Here is a 16,097-nt window from a genome sequence, read left to right as displayed (position 1 = left end):
CAATTCCTCTTTGAACAAGAGTACCAACAGCAACCCCATACACGTGTTTCAGCCTTGTTGGGCCTCATTAGTGAGGTGAAACTGTGTCTCTCGGAGCACAGTGAGCAGGGAGTCCACGTCTGGTTGCCCACAGGTAACTTAGGGTGACCAACCCCAAGCTCCTTGCAAATATTTCAATAAAGTTAGCAGGCTCTCCTCTCCAGAAAGAACATTGCATGATAACCTGATCTGAGATGAGAGTTTGCAGCACACACTTTTTTCTCACTGTACCTTTCACAGATGGGAAATACCCATTTGCATATCAGTCTTTGTCCCGCCCTCATGGACAGTCCAGCACCGAAATGCTATGGCAATTCCTCTCTAAACAAGAGTACCAACAGCAACCCCATACACGTGTTTCAGCCTTGTTGGGCCTCATCAGTGAGGTGAAGCTGTGCCTCTCTGAGCACAGTGAGCAGGGAGTCCACGTCTGGTTTCCCCCAGGTAACTTAGGGTGACCAACCCCAAATCCCTTGCTAATATTTCAAAAAGTTAGCAAGCGCACCTCTCCAGAAAGAACATGGCATGATAACCTCTTCTGAGATGAGAGTTTGCAGCACTCGCTTTTTGCTCACTGTACCTTTCACAGATGGGAAATAACCATTTGCATATCAGTCTTTGTCCCGCCCTCATGGGCATTCCAGCACAAAAATGCTATGGCAATTCATCTCTGAACAAGGATACCAACAGCAACCCCATATACGTGTTTCCGCCTTGTTAGACCTCGTCAGTGAGTCGATACAGTGCCTCTCTGAGCACAGTGAGCTTGGAGTCCATGTCTGGTTGCCCCCAGGTAACTCAGCGAGACCAACCCCAAGTTCCTTGCAAATATTTCAAAAAGTTAGCAGGCGCTCCTCTCCAGAAAGGACATGGCATGATAACCTCTTCTGAGATGAGAGTTTGCAGCACAGGCTTTTTGCTCACTGTACCTTTCACAGATGGGAATTAACCATTTGCATATCAGTCTGTGTCCCGCCCTCATGGGCAGTCCAGCACCGAAATGCTATGGCAATTCCTCTTTGAACAAGAGTACCAACAGCAACCCCATACACGTGTTTCAGCCTTGTTGGGCCTCATTAGTGAGGTGAAACTGTGTCTCTCGGAGCACAGTGAGCAGGGAGTCCACGTCTGGTTGCCCACAGGTAACTTAGGGTGACCAACCCCAAGCTCCTTGCAAATATTTCAAAAAAGTTAGCAGGCTCTCCTCTCCAGAAAGAACATTGCATGATAACCTGATCTGAGATGAGAGTTTGCAGCACACACTTTTTTCTCACTGTACCTTTCACAGATGGGAAATACCCATTTGCATATCAGTCTTTGTCCCGCCCTCATGGACAGTCCAGCACCGAAATGCTATGGCAATTCCTCTCTGAACAAGAGTACCAACAGCAACCCCATACACGTGTTTCAGCCTTGTTGGGCCTCATTAGTGAGGTGAAACTGTGTCTCTCGGAACACAGTGAGCACGGGGTCCATGTCTGGTTGCCCCCAGGTAACTCAGGGTGACCAACCCCAAGTTCCTTGCAAATATTTCAAAAAGGTTAGCAGACGCTCCACTCCAGAAAGAACATGGCATGATAACCTCTTCTGATATGAGAGGTTGCAGCACACGCTTTTTACTCACTGTACCTTTCACAGATCGGAAATATCCATTTGCATATCAGTCATTGTTCCGCCCTCATGGGCAGTCCAGCACCGAAATGCTATGGTAATTCCTCTCTGAACAAGAGTACCAACAGAAACCCCATACACGTGTTTCAGCCTTGTTGGGCCTCATCAGTGAGATGAAGCTGTGCCTCACTGAGCACAATGAGCAGGGAGTCCACGTCTGGTTGCCCGCAGGTAATTTAGGATGAGCAACCCCAAGCTCCTTGCAAAAATTTCAGAAAAGTTAGCATGCTCTCCTCTCCAAAAAGAACATTGCATGATAACCTGTTCTGAGATGAGAGTTTGCAGCACACCCTTTTTGCTCTCTGTACCTTTCACTGACGGCAAATATGCATTTGCATATCAATCTTTGTCCCGCCCTCATGGACAGTCCAGCACTGAAATGCTATGGCAATTCCTCTCTTAACAAGAATACCAACAGCAACCCCATACATGTGTTTCAGCCTTGTTGGGCCTCATCAGTGAGGTGAAGCTGTGCCTATCTGAGCACAGTGAGCAGGGAGTCCATGTCTGGTTGCTCCCAGGTAACTCAGGGTGACCAAACCCAAGTTCCTTGCAAATATTTCAAAACGTTAGCAGGCGCTCTTCTAAAGAAAGTACATGGCATGATAACCCGTTCTGAGATGAGAATTTGCAGCACACGCGTTTTGCTCGTTGTACCTTTCACAGATGGTAAATAACCATTTGCATATCAGTCTTTGTCCCGGTCTCATGGGCAGTCCAGCACCAAAATGCTATGGCAATTCGTCTCTGAACAAGAGTACCAACAGCAACCCCATACACATGTTTCAGCCTTGTTGGGCCTCATCAGTGAGGTGAAGCTGTGCCTATCTGAGCACAGTGAGCAGGGAGTCCATGTCTGGTTGCTCCCAGGTAACTCAGGGTGACCAAACCCAAGTTCCTTGCAAATATTTCAAAAAAGTTAGCAGGCGCTCCTCTCTAAAAAGAACATGGCAAAATAACCTGTTCTGAGATGAGAGTTTGCAGCACACGCGTTTTGCTCGTTGTACCTTTCACAGATGGTAAATAACCATTTGCATATCAGTCTTTGTCCCGGTCTCATGGGCAGTCCAGCACCAAAATGCTATGGCAATTCGTCTCTGAACAAGAGTACCAACAGCAACCCCATACACATGTTTCAGCCTTGTTGGGCCTCATCAGTGAGGTGAAGCTGTGTCTCTCTGAGCACAGTGAGCAGGGAGTCCATGTCTGGTTGCCCCCAGGTAACTCAGGGTGATGAACCCCAAGTTCCTTGCAAATATTTCAAAAAGTTAGCAGGTGCTCCTCTCCAGAAAGAACATGGCATGATAACCTCTTCTGAGATGAGAGTTTGCAGCACACGCTTTTTGCTCACTGTACGTTTCACAGATGGGAAATATCCATTTGCATATCAGTCTGTGTCCCGCCCTCATGGGCAGTCCAGCACCAACATGCCATGGCAATTCCTCTCTGAACAAGAGTACCAACAGCAACCCCATGCACGTGTTTCAGCCTTGTTGGGCCTCATCAGTGAGGTGAAGCTGTGGCTCACTGAGCACAGTGAGTAGGGAGTCCACGACTGGTTGCCCCCCATGTAACTCAAGGAGACCAACCCCTAGTACCTTACAAATATTTCAAAAAAATTAGCAGGCGCTCCTATCCAGAAAGAACATGGCATGATAATCTGTTCTGAGATGAGAGTTTGCAGCACACGCTTTTTGCTCACTGTACCTTTCACATTTGGGAAATATCCATTTGCATATCAGTCTTTGTCCCGCGATCATGGGCAGTCTTGCACCGAAATGCTATGGCAATTCCTCTTGAACAAGAGTACCAACAGCAATCCCATACACGTGTTTCAGCCTTGTTGGGCCTCATCAATGAGGTGAAGCTGTGCCTCTCTGAGCACAGTGAGCAGGGAGTCCACATCTGGTTGCCACCAGGTAACTCAGGGTGACCAACCCCAAGTTCCTTGAAGTATTTAAAAAATGTTAGCAGGCACTCCTCTCCAGAAAGAACATGGCATGATACCATGTTCTGACATGAAAGTTTGCAGCACAGGTTATTCGCTCACTGTACCTTTCACAGATGGGAAATATCCATTTTCATATCAGTCTTTGTCCCGCCCTCATGGGCAGTCTTGCACCGAAATGCTATGGCAATTCCTCTTGAACAAGAGTACCAACAGCAATCCCATACACGTGTTTCAGCCTTGTTGGGCCTCATCAATGAGGTGAAGCTGTGCCTCTCTGAGCACAGTGAGCAGGTAGTCCACATCTGGTTGCCCCCAGATAACTCAGGGTGACCAACCCCAAGTTCCTTGAAGTATTTCAAAAATGTTAGCAGGCACTCCTCTCCAGAAAGAACATGGCATGATACCATGTTCTGAGGTGAAAGTTTGCAGCACAGGCTTTTCGCTCACTGTACCTTTCACAGATGGGAAATATCCATTTTCATATCAGTCTTTGTCCCGCCCTCATGGGCAGTCCAGCGCAGAAATGAAATGGCAATTCCTCTCTGAACAAGAGTACCAACAGAAACCCCATACACATGTTTCAGCCTTGTTGGGCCTCATCAGTGAGCTGAAGCTGTGCCTCTCTGAGCACAGTGATCAGGGAGTCCATGTTTGGTTGCTCCCAGGTAACTCAGGGTGACCAACCCCAAGTTCCTTGCAAATATTTCAAAAAAGTTAGCAGGCGCTCCTCTCCAGAAAGAACATGGCAAGATAACCTGTTCTGAGATGAGAGTTTGCAGCACACGCGTTTTGCTCACTGTACCTTTCACAGATGGTAAATAACCATTTGAATGTCAGTCTTTGTCCCACCCTCATGGGCAGTCCAGCACCAAAATGCTATGGCAATTCGTCTGTGAACAAGAGTACCAACAGCAACCCCATACACATGTTTCAGCCTTGTTGGGCCTCTTCAGTGAGGTGAAGCTGTGCCTCTCTGAGCACAGTGATCAGGGAGTCCATTTCTGGTTGCTCCCAGGTAACTCAGGGTGACCAACCCCAAGTTCCTTGCAAATATTTCAAAAAAGTTAGCAGGCGCTCCTTTCCAGAAAGAACATGGCTTTATTAACCTGTTCTGAGATGAGAGTTTGCAGCATACGCTTTTAGCTCACTGAACCTTTAACAGATGGGAAATATTCTTTTACATATCTGTCTTCGTCCCGCCCTCATGGGCAGTCCAGCACCGAAATGCTATGTCAATTTTGCTCTGAACAAGAGTACCAAATGCAACCCCATACACGTGTTTTAGCTTTGTTGGGCCTCGTCTCTAAGGTGAAGCTGTGCCTCTCTGAGCACAGTGAGCAGGGAGTCCACGTCTGGTTGCCCCCAGGTAACTCAGGGTGACCAACCCCAAATTCCTTTCAAATATTTCAAAAAGTAAGCAGGCGCTCCTCTCCACAAAGAACATGGCATGATAACCTCTTCTGAGATGAGAGTTTGCAGCACACGCTTTTTGCTCACTGTACCTTTCACAGATGGGAAATACCCATTTGCATATCAGTCTTTGTCCCGCCCTCATGGGCATTCCAGCACCAAAATGCTATGGCAATTCCTCCCTGAACAAAGATACCAATATCAACCCCATACACGTGTTTCCGCCATGTTAGACCTCATCAGTGAGTCGATGCAATGCCTCTCTGAGCACAGTGAGCAGGGAGTCCACGTCTGGTTGCCCCCAGGTAACTCAGGGTGACCAACCCCAAATTCCTTGCAAATATTTCAAAAAGTTAGCAAGCGCACCTCTCCAGAAAGAACATGGCATGATAACCTCTTCTGAGATGAGAGTTTGCAGCACACGCTTTTTGCTCACTGTACCTTTCACAGATGGGAAATACCCATTTGCAGATCAATCTTTGTCCCGCCATGGGCATTCCAGCACAAAAATGCTATGGCAATTTTGCTCTGAACAAGAGTACCAAATACAACCCCATACACGTGTTTCAGCTTTGCTGGGCCTCGTCACTAAGGTGAAGCTGTGCTTCTCTGAGCACAGTGAGCAGGGAGTCCACGTCTGGTTTCCCCCAGGTAACTCAGGGTGACCAACCCCAAATTCCTTGCAAATATTTCAAAAAGTTAGCAGGCGCTCCTCTACAGAAAAAACATGGCATGATAACCTCTTCTGAGATGAGAGTTTGCAGCACACGCTTTTTGCTCACTGTACCTTTCACAGATGGGAAATACCCATTTGCATATCAGTCTTTGTCCCGCCCTCATGGGCATTCCAGCACCAAAATGCTATGGCAATTCTCTCTGGACAAGGATACCAACAGCAACCCCATACACGTGTTTCCGCCATGTTAGACCTCATCAGTGAGTCGATGCAGTGCCTCTCTGAGCACAGTGAGCTTGGAGTCCATGTCTGGTTGCCCCCAGGTAACTCAGCGAGACCAACTCCAAGATCCTTGCAAATATTTCAAAAAAGTTAGCAGGCGCTCCTCTCCAGAAAGAACATGGCATGATAACCTGTTCTGCGATGAGAGTTTGCAGCACAGGCTTTTTGCTCACCGTACCTTTCACAGATGAGAAATATACATTTGCAGATCAGTCTGTGTCCCGCCCTCATGGGCAATCCAGCACCAAAATGATATGAGAATTCCTCTCTGAACAAGAATACCAACAGCAACCCCATACACGCGTTTCAGCCTTGTTGGACCTCATCAGTGAGGCGAAGCTGTGCCTCTCTGAGCACAGTGAGCAGAGAGTCCACGTCTGGTTGCCCCCAGTTAACTCAGGGTGACCAACCCCAAGCTCCTTGCAAATATTTCAAAAAAGTTAGCAGGCGCTCCTCTCCAGAAAGAACATGGCATGATAACCTGTTCTGGGATGAGAGTTTGCAGCACACGCTTTTTGCTCACTGTACCTTTCACAGATGAAAAATTCCATTTGCATATCAGTCTGTGTCCTGCCCTCATGGGCAGTCCAGCACCGAAATGCTATGGCAATTCCTCTCTGAACAAGAGTACCAACAGCAACCCCATACACGTGTTTCAGCTTTGTTGGGCATCATCACTAAGGTGAAGCTGTGCCTCTCTGAGCACAGTGAGCAGGCAGTCCACATCTGGTTGCCCCCAGGTAACTCAGGGTGACCAACTCCAAGTTCCTTGCAAATATTTGAAAAATGTTAGCAGGAACTCCTCTCCAGAAAGAACATGGCATGATAACCTGTTCTGAGATGAGAGTTTGCAGCACACGCTTTTTTGCTCACTGTACCTTTCACAGATGGAAAATTCCATTTGCATATCAGTCTTTGTCCCGCCCTTATGGGCAGTCCAGCACCGAAATGCTATGGCAATTCCTCTCTGAACAAGAGTACCAACAGCAACCCCATACACATGTTTCAGTCTTGTTGGGCCTCATCAGTGAGGTGAAGCTGTGCCTCTATGAGCACAGTGAGCAGGGAGTCCACGTCTGGTTGCCCCCAGGTAACTCAGGGTGACCAACCCTAAATTCCTTGCTAATATTTCAAAAAGTTAGCAAGCGCACCTCTCCAGAAAGAACATGGCATGATAACCTCTTCTGAGATGAGAGTTTGCAGCACTCGCTTTTTGCTCACTGTACCTTTCACAGATGGGAAATACCCATTTGCATATCAGTCTTTGTCTCGCCCTCATGGGCATTCCAGCACAAAAATGCTATTGCAATTCATCTCTGAACAAGGATACCAACAGCAACCCCATATACATGTTTCCGCCTTGTTAGACCTCATCAGTGAGTCGATGCAGTGCCTCTCAGAGCACAGTGAGCTTGGAGTCCATGTCTGGTTGCCCCCAGGTAACTCAGCGAGACCAACCCCAAGTTCCTTGCAAATATTTTAAAAAGTTAGCAGGCGCTCCTCTCCAGAAAGGACATGGCATGATAACCTCTTCTGAGATGAGAGTTTGCAGCACAGGCTTTTTGCTCACTGTACCTTTCACAGATGGGAATTATCCATTTGCATATCAGTCTGTGTCCCGCCCTCATGGGCAGTCCAGCACCGAAATGCTATGGCAATTCCTCTTTGAACAAGAGTACCAACAGCAACCCCATACACGTGTTTCAGCCTTGTTGGGCCTCATTAGTGAGGTGAAACTGTGTCTCTCGGAGCACAGTGAGCAGGGAGTCCACGTCTGGTTGCCCACAGGTAACTTAGGGTGACCAACCCCAAGCTCCTTGCAAATATTTCAAAAAAGTTAGCAGGCTCTCCTCTCCAGAAAGAACATTGCATGATAACCTGATCTGAGATGAGAGTTTGCAGCACACACTTTTTTCTCACTGTACCTTTCACAAATGGGAAATATCCATTTGCATATCAGTCTTTGTCCTGCCCTCATGGACAGTCCAGCACCGAAATGCTATGGCAAATCCTCTCTGAACAAGAGTACCAACAGAAACCCCATACACGTGTTTCAGCCTTGTTGGGCCTCATTAGTGAGGTGAAACTGTGTCTCTCGGCACACAGTGAGCAGGGGGTCCATGTCTGGTTGCCCCCAGGTAACTCAGGGTGACCAACCCCAAGTTCCTTGCAAATATTTCAAAAAGGTTAGCAGACGCTCCACTCCAGAAAGAACATGGCATGATAACCTCTTCTGATATGAGAGGTTGCAGCACACGCTTTTTACTCACTGTACCTTTCACAGATCGGAAATATCCATTTGCATATCAGTCATTGTTCCGCCCTCATGGGCAGTCCAGCACCGAAATGCTATGGCAATTCCACTCTGAACAAGAGTACCAACAGAAACCCCATACACGTGTTTCAGCCTTGTTGGGCCTCATCAGTGAGATGAAGCTGTGCCTCACTGAGCACAATGAGCAGGGAGTCCACGTCTGGTTGCCCGCAGGTAATTTAGGATGACAAACCCCAAGCTCCTTGCAAAAATTTCAGAAAAGTTAGCATGCTCTCCTCTCCAAAAAGAACATTGCATGATAACCTGTTCTGAGATGAGAGTTTGCAGCACACCCTTTTTGCTCTCTGTACCTTTCACTGACGGCAAATATGCATTTGCATATCAATCTTTGTCCCGCCCTCATGGACAGTCCAGCACTGAAATGCTATGGCAATTCCTCTCTTAACAAGAATACCAACAGTAACCCCATACACGTGTTTCAGCCTTGCTAGGCCTCATCAATGAGGTTAAGATGTGTCTCTCTAAGCACAGTGAGCAGGGAGTCCATGTCTGGTTGCCCCCAGGTAACTCAGGGTGACCAACCCCAAGTTCCTTGCAAATATTTCAAAAAGTTAGCAGGCGCTCTTCTAGAGAAAGTACATGGCATGATAACCCGTTCTGAGATGAGAGTTTGCAGCACACGCTTTTTGCTCACTGTACCTTTTACAGATGGGAAATATCCATTTGCATATCAGTCTGTGTCCCGCCCTCATAGGCAGTCCAGCACCGAAATGCTATGGAAATTCCTCTCTGAACAAGAGTACCAACAGCAACCCCATACACATGTTTCAGCCTTGTTGGCCCTCATCACTGAGGTGAAGCTCTGCCTCTCTGAGCACAGTGAGCAGGGGGTCCATGTCTGGTTGCCCACAGGTAACTCAGGGTACCAACCCCAAGTTCCTTGCAAATAGTTCAAAAAGTTAGCAGGTGCTCCTCTCCAGAAAGAACATGGCATGATAACCTCTTCTGAGATGAGAGTTTGCAGCACACGCTTTTTGCTCACTGTACGTTTCACAGATGGGAAATATACATTTGCATATCAGTCTTTGTCCCGCCCTCATGTTCAGTCCAGCACCAAAATGCTATGGCATTTCCTCTCTGAACAAGAGTACCAACAGAAACCCCATACACGTGTTTCAGCCTTGTTGGCCCTCATCACTGAGGTGAAGCCGTGCCTCTCTGAGCACGGTGAGCAGGGAATCCATGTCTGGTTGCCCGCAGGTAACTTAGGATGACCAACCCAAGCTCCTTGCAAATATTTCAAAAAAGTTAGCAGGCTCTCCTCTCCAGAAAGAACATTGCATGATATCGTGTTCTGAGATGAGAGTTTGCAGCACACGCTTTTTGCTCACTGTACATTTTACAGACGGGAAATATCCATTTGCATATCAGTCTGTGTCCTGCCCTCATAGGCAGTTCAGCACCGAAATGGTATGGAAATTCCTCTCTGAACAAGAGTACCAACAGAAACCCCATACACATGTTTCAGCCTTGTTGGGCCTCTTCAGTGAGGTGAAGCTGTGCCTCTCTGAGCACAGTGATCAGGGAGTCCATTTCTGGTTGCTCCCAGGTAACTCAGGGTGACCAACCCCAAGTTCCTTGCAAATATTTCAAAAAAGTTAGCAGGCGCTCCTTTCCAGAAAGAACATGGCTTTATTAACCTGTTCTGAGATGAGAGTTTGCAGCACACGCATTATACTCACTATACCTTTCACAGATGGGAAATATCCATTTGCATATCAGTCTGTGCCCCGCCCTCATGGGCAGTCCAGCACTGAAATGCTATGGAAATTCGTCTCTGAAAAAGAGTACCAACAGCAACCCCATACACGTGTTTCAGCCTTGTTGGGCCTCATCAGTGAGGTGAAGCTGTGCCTCACTGAGCACAGTGAGCAGGGAGTCCACGTCTGGTTGCCCGCAGGTGACCTAGGATGACCAACCCCAAGCTCCTTGCAAATATTTCAAAAAAGTTAGCAAGCTCTCCTCTCCAGAAAGAACATTGCATGATAACCTGTTCTGAGATGAGAGTTTGCAGCACACGCTTTTTGCTCCCTGTACCTTTTACAGATGGGATATACCATTTGCATATCAGTCTGTGTCCTGCCCTCATAGGCAGTCCAGCACCGAAATGCTATGGAAATTCCTCTCTGAACAAGAGTACCAACAGCAACCCCATACACATGTTTCAGCCTTGTTGGACCTCATCAGTGAGTCGAAGCTGTGCCTCTCTGAGCACAGTGAGCAGAGAGTGCACGTCTGGTTGCCCCCAGATAACTCAGGGTGACCAAACCCAAGCTCCTTCCAAATATTTCAAAAAAGTTAGCAGGCGCTCCTCTATAGAAACAACATGGCATGATAACCTTGTTCTGAGATGACAGTTTGCAGCACATGCTTTTTGCTCACTGTACATTTCAAAGATGGGAAATATCCGTTTGCATATCAGTCTTTGTCCGGGCCTCAGGGGCAGTCCAACACCGAAATGCTATGGCAATTCCGCTCTGAACAAGAGTACCAACAGCAACCCCATATATGTGTTTCAGCCTTGTTGGGCCTCATCACTGAGGTGAAGCTGTGCTTCTCTGAGCACTTTGAGCAGGCAGTCCACGTCTGGTTGCCCCCAGGTAACTCAGGGTGACCAACCCCAAGCTCCTTGCAAATATTTCAAAAAAGTTTGCAGGCTCTCCTCTCCAGAAAGAACATTGCATGATAACCTGTTCTAAGAGGAGAGTTTGCAGAACAAGCTTTTTACTCAATGTACCTTTCACAGATGGGAAATATCCATTTGCACATCAGTCTTTTTCCCGCCCTCATGAGCAGTCCAGCACCGAAATGCTATGGCAATTCCTCTCTGAACAAGAGTACCAACAGCAACCCCATACACATGTTTCAGCCTTGTTGGACCTCATCAGTGAGTCGAAGCTGTGCCTCTCTGAGCACAGTGAGCAGGGAGTCCACGTCTGGTTGCCCGCAGGTAACTTAGGATGACCAACCCCAAGTTCCTTGCAAATATTTCTAAAAAGTTAGCAGGCTCTCCTCTCAAGAAAGAACATTGCATGATAACCTGATCTGAGATGAGAGTTTTCAGCACACGCTTTTTGCTCACTGTACCTTTCACAGATGGGAAATATCCATTTGCATATCAGTCTTTGTCCCGCTCTCATAGACAGTCCAGCACCAAAATGCTATGGCAATTCCTCTCTGAACAAGAAAACCAACAGCAACCCCATACACGTGTTTCAGCCTTGTTGGGCCTCATTAGTGAGGTGAAGCTGTGTCTCTCAGAGCACAGTGAGCAGGGGGTCCACGTCTGGTTGCCCCCAGGTAACTCAGGGTGACCAACCCAAAGTTCCTTGCAAATATTTCAAAAAGTTAGCAGGCGCTCCTCTCCAGAAAGAACATGGCATGATAACCTCATTGTCATGATCTATGCTTCCAAAAGATCAGGACTTGCCCGACTCCCTTGGAAGCAGACCCATAACCCCGGTTCTGAGTGCCAGCCAGTCCCAATTGGGACCTTTTGGACCCTGTCCTGGCGCCAGTGGCGCCAGGCTCATAAAGATGCCCAGTCCCAGCGCTGGAAGCGCCGGGCTCATGATGCTTGGGTGGACTTACCTGCAGCAGACCATGCTGCTTACTTACCTGCCAGTTGAACCCCTGATCCTCTTCTGTTTGGGACTACTTTTCCTGTTGGGTGGTGCAGGAGCCACTCCCTAGGTTCAGAACACTGGAACTCTTCTGGAAAGCAGGAACTCTTTTCTTACCTAGGCGTGGCTGTGGAAGGAGGCCCCTAAGCACTACAGGAGGCTATTTAAACCACACCCGATGGATGAATCTTGCTTTGTGTTATTCTGCATTCTCTGCAGCAGAACGCTCATCGTGTCTTCTGCTTCTGATCCTGGGCCTAAGGGAACAAAGGCTTACCATCCTGGAATCGAGTCTTCAGCAGCACCTGTAAAGACAAAGAAAGAACAGGTTAGCACTACGGTCTTCAGTGGCAGCACATCTCTTACCTGGTCCATCAGCTGTCACCAACGCCTCGCGCTGCATTCCGGCATCTGAAAGACAAACGAAGGTGCGTTTAAAGACATTGGGCAACTTTATTACTCACGTGCCATTCCTCCTTCCCACGCCGAATCCAGTGGGTATTCCAGCACCCTTCAGCTTCTCTAAAGCTCCGAACTTGTACCTGCAAGATAAAAGGGACAGTTAGTGCGCATCGTGAAGCAGGCTACAAGCGCTTACTTACGTGCTTCCAGGCGCTTCTATTCCTCACGCGGGTTCGATCCTCAACTCTCATCAGCCCGCCATCCTCCATCGCCGGAACCCTGCAAAAGAAGAGATATCATTACAAAAGACTTTTAAGACATTTGAAGTGCCCAGAACTTACCGTTCGTGCAGTTAACGACGGACAGCAGTCCTCTGAGGTCAAGAGGCCTCACCCTTATCTAGTGAAGAAACTGGTTACGGCACCCTGCCCCGAGGCAGATGGAGAGCTCGGCGTTCACTTACCTAAGGTGAGGGCGTTAACCTTTGGGGTTCTACAGGAGAAGAGAAAGGGAAGAGGAGAGAGGCACCCAATAACCCCAGTTCATTAATCCCATATTTTCTATCTGCAGACATCTTACTCTTCGAGTCAGACATACAGTGCACAGAGGTCCAGCCCAAAGAGCCAACCGTGTGTTACACATCACCTTTGAAGATACGGCATTCACCCAGTCAAGACCGGCGCCTCTGCGGGAATCAGGTGAGCGTTACACTCATCTGAGATGAGAGTTTGCAGCACAGGCTTTTTGCTCACTGTACCTTTCACAGATGGGAATTATCTATTTGCATATCAGTCTGTGTCCCGCCCTCATAGGCAGTCCAGCACCGAAATGCTATGGCAATTCCTCTCTGAACAAGAGTACCAACAGCAACCCCATACATGTGTTTCAGCCTTGTTGGGCCTCATCAGTGAGGTGAAGCTGTGCCTCTCTGAGCACAGTGAGCAGAGAGTCCACGTCTGGTTGCCCGCAGGTAACTTAGGGTGACCAACCCCAAGCTCCTTGCAAATATTTCCAAAAAGTTAGCAGGCTCTCCTCTCCAGAAAGAACATTGCATGATAACCTGTTCTGAGATGAGAGTTTGCAGCACACGCTTTTTGCTCACTGTACCTTTCACAGATGGTAAATATCCATTTTCATATCAGTCTTTGTCCCGCCCTCATTGACAGTCCAGCACCAAAATGCTATGGCAATTCCTCTCTTAACAAGATTACCAACAGAAACCCCATACAAGTGTTTCAGCCTTGTTAGGCCTCATCAGTGAGGTGAAGCTGTGTCTCTCGAAGCACAGTGAGCAGGGAGTCCATGTCTGGTTGCCCCAAGGTAACTCAGGGTGACCAAACCCAAGCTCCTTGCAAATATTTCAAAAAAGTTAGCAGGCTCTCCTCTCCAGAAAGAACATTGCATGATAACCTGTTCTGAGATGAGAGTTTGCAGCACATGCTTTTTGCTCCCTGTACCTTTTCCGGATGGGAAATATCCATTTCCATATCAGTCTGTGTCCTGCCCTCATGGACAGTCCAGCACCAAAATGCTATGGCAATTCCTCTCTGAACAAGAGTACCAACAGCAACCCAATACACGTGTTTCAGCATTGTTGGGCATCATTAATGAGGTGAAGCTGTGTCTCTCAGAGCACAGTGAGCAGGGGGTCCATGTCTGGTTGCCCCCAGGTAACTCAGGGTGACCAACCCCAAGTTCCTTGCAAATATTTCAAAAGGTTAGCAGGCGCTCCTCTCCAGAAAGAACATGGCATGATAACCTCATCTGAGATGAGAGTTTGCAGCAGAGGCTTTTTGCTCACTGTACCTTTCACAGATGGGAATTATCCATTTGCATATCAGTCTGTGTCCCGCCCTCATGGGCAGTCCAGCACCAAAATGCTATGGCAATTCCTCTCTGAACAAGAGAACCAACAGCAACCCCATACACATGTTTCAGCCTTGTTGGACCTCATCAGTGAGTCGGAGCTGTGCCTCTCTAAGCACAGTGAGCAGAGAGTCCACATTTGGTTGCCCCCAGTTAACTCAGGGTGACCAACCCCAAGCTCATTGCAAATATTTCAAATAAGTTAACAGGCGCTCCTCTATAGAAACAACATGGCATGATAACCTTGTTCTGAGATGAGAGGTTGCAGTACACGCATTATACTCACTATACCTTTCACAGATGGGAAATATCCATTTGCATATCAGTCTGTGCCCCGCCCTCATGGGCAGTCCAGCACCGAAATGCTATGGAAATTCCTCTCTGAAAAAGAGTACCAACAGCAACCCCATACACGTGTTTCAGCCTTGTTGGGCCTCATTAGTGAGGTGAAGCTGTGTCTCTCAGAGCACAGTGAGCAGGGGGTCCACGTCTGGTTGCCTCCAGGTAACTCAGGGTGACCAACCCCAAGTTCCTTGCAAATATTTCAAAAAAGTTAGCAGGCGCTCCTCTCCAGAAAGAAAATGTCATGATAACCTCTTCTGTGATGAGAGTTTGCAGCACACGCTTTTTGCTCACTGTACCTTTCACAGATGGGAATTACGCATTTGCATATCAGTCTGTGTCCCGCCCTCATGGACAGTCCAGCACAGAAATGCTATGGCAATTCCTCTCTTAACAAGAATACCAACAGCAACCCCATACACGTGTTTCAGCCTTGTTAGGCCTCATCAGTGAGGTGAAGCTGTGGCTGTGTCTCTCTGAGCACTGTGAGCAGGGAGTCCATGTCTGGTTGCCCCCAGGTAACTCAGGGTGGCCAACCCCAAATTCCTTGCAAATATTTCAAAACGTTAGCAGGCGCTCTTCTACAGAAAGTACATGGCATGATAACCCGTTCTGAGATGAGAGTTTGCAGCACACGCTTTTTGCTCACTGTACCTTTTACAGATGGGAAATATCCATTTGCATATCAGTCTGTGTCCCGCCCTCATAGGCAGTCCAGCACCAAAATGCTATGGAAATTCCTCTCTGAACAATTGTACCAACAGCAACCCCATACACATGTTTCAGCCTTGTTGGCCCTCATCAGTGAGGTGAAGCTGTGCCTCTCGGAGCACAGTGAGCAGGGAATCCACGTCTGGTTGCCCGCAGGTAACTTAGGATGACCAACCCAAGCTCCTTGCAAATATTTCAAAAAAGTTAGCAGGCTCTCCTCTCCAGAAAGAACATGGCATGATAACCTCATCTGAGATGAGAGTTTGCAGCACAGGCTTTTTGCTCACTGTACCTATCACAGATGGGAATTATCTATCTGCATATCAGTCTGTGTCCCGCCCTCATAGGCAGTCCAGCACCGAAATGCTATGGCAATTCCTCTCTGAACAAGAGTACCAACAGCAACCCCATATATGTGTTTCAGCCTTGTTGGGCCTCATCACTGAGGTGAAGCTGTGCCTCACTGAGCACAGTGAGCAGGGAGTCCACGTCTGGTTGCCCGCAGGTAACTTAGGATGACCAACCCCAAGCTCCTTGCAAATATTTCAAAAAAGTTAGCAGGCTCTCCTCTCCAGAAATAACATTGCATGATAACCTGTTCTGAGATGAGAGTTTGCAGCACACGCTTTTTGCTCCCTGTACCTTTTACAGATGGGAAATACCATTTGCATATCAGTCTGTGTCCTGCCCTCATAGGCAGTCCAGCACCGAAATGCTATGGAAATTCCTCTCTGAATAAGAGTACCAACAGCAACCCCATACACATGTTTCAGCCTTGTTGGACCTCAT

The sequence above is a fragment of the Ambystoma mexicanum genome, chromosome 2q (assembly GCF_040938575.1).
Source record: "Ambystoma mexicanum isolate Mex_15411 chromosome 2q, UKY_AmexF1_1, whole genome shotgun sequence".
Taxonomy (NCBI): Eukaryota; Metazoa; Chordata; class Amphibia; order Caudata; family Ambystomatidae; genus Ambystoma; species Ambystoma mexicanum.
Note: the sequence above shows the minus strand (reverse complement) of the source record.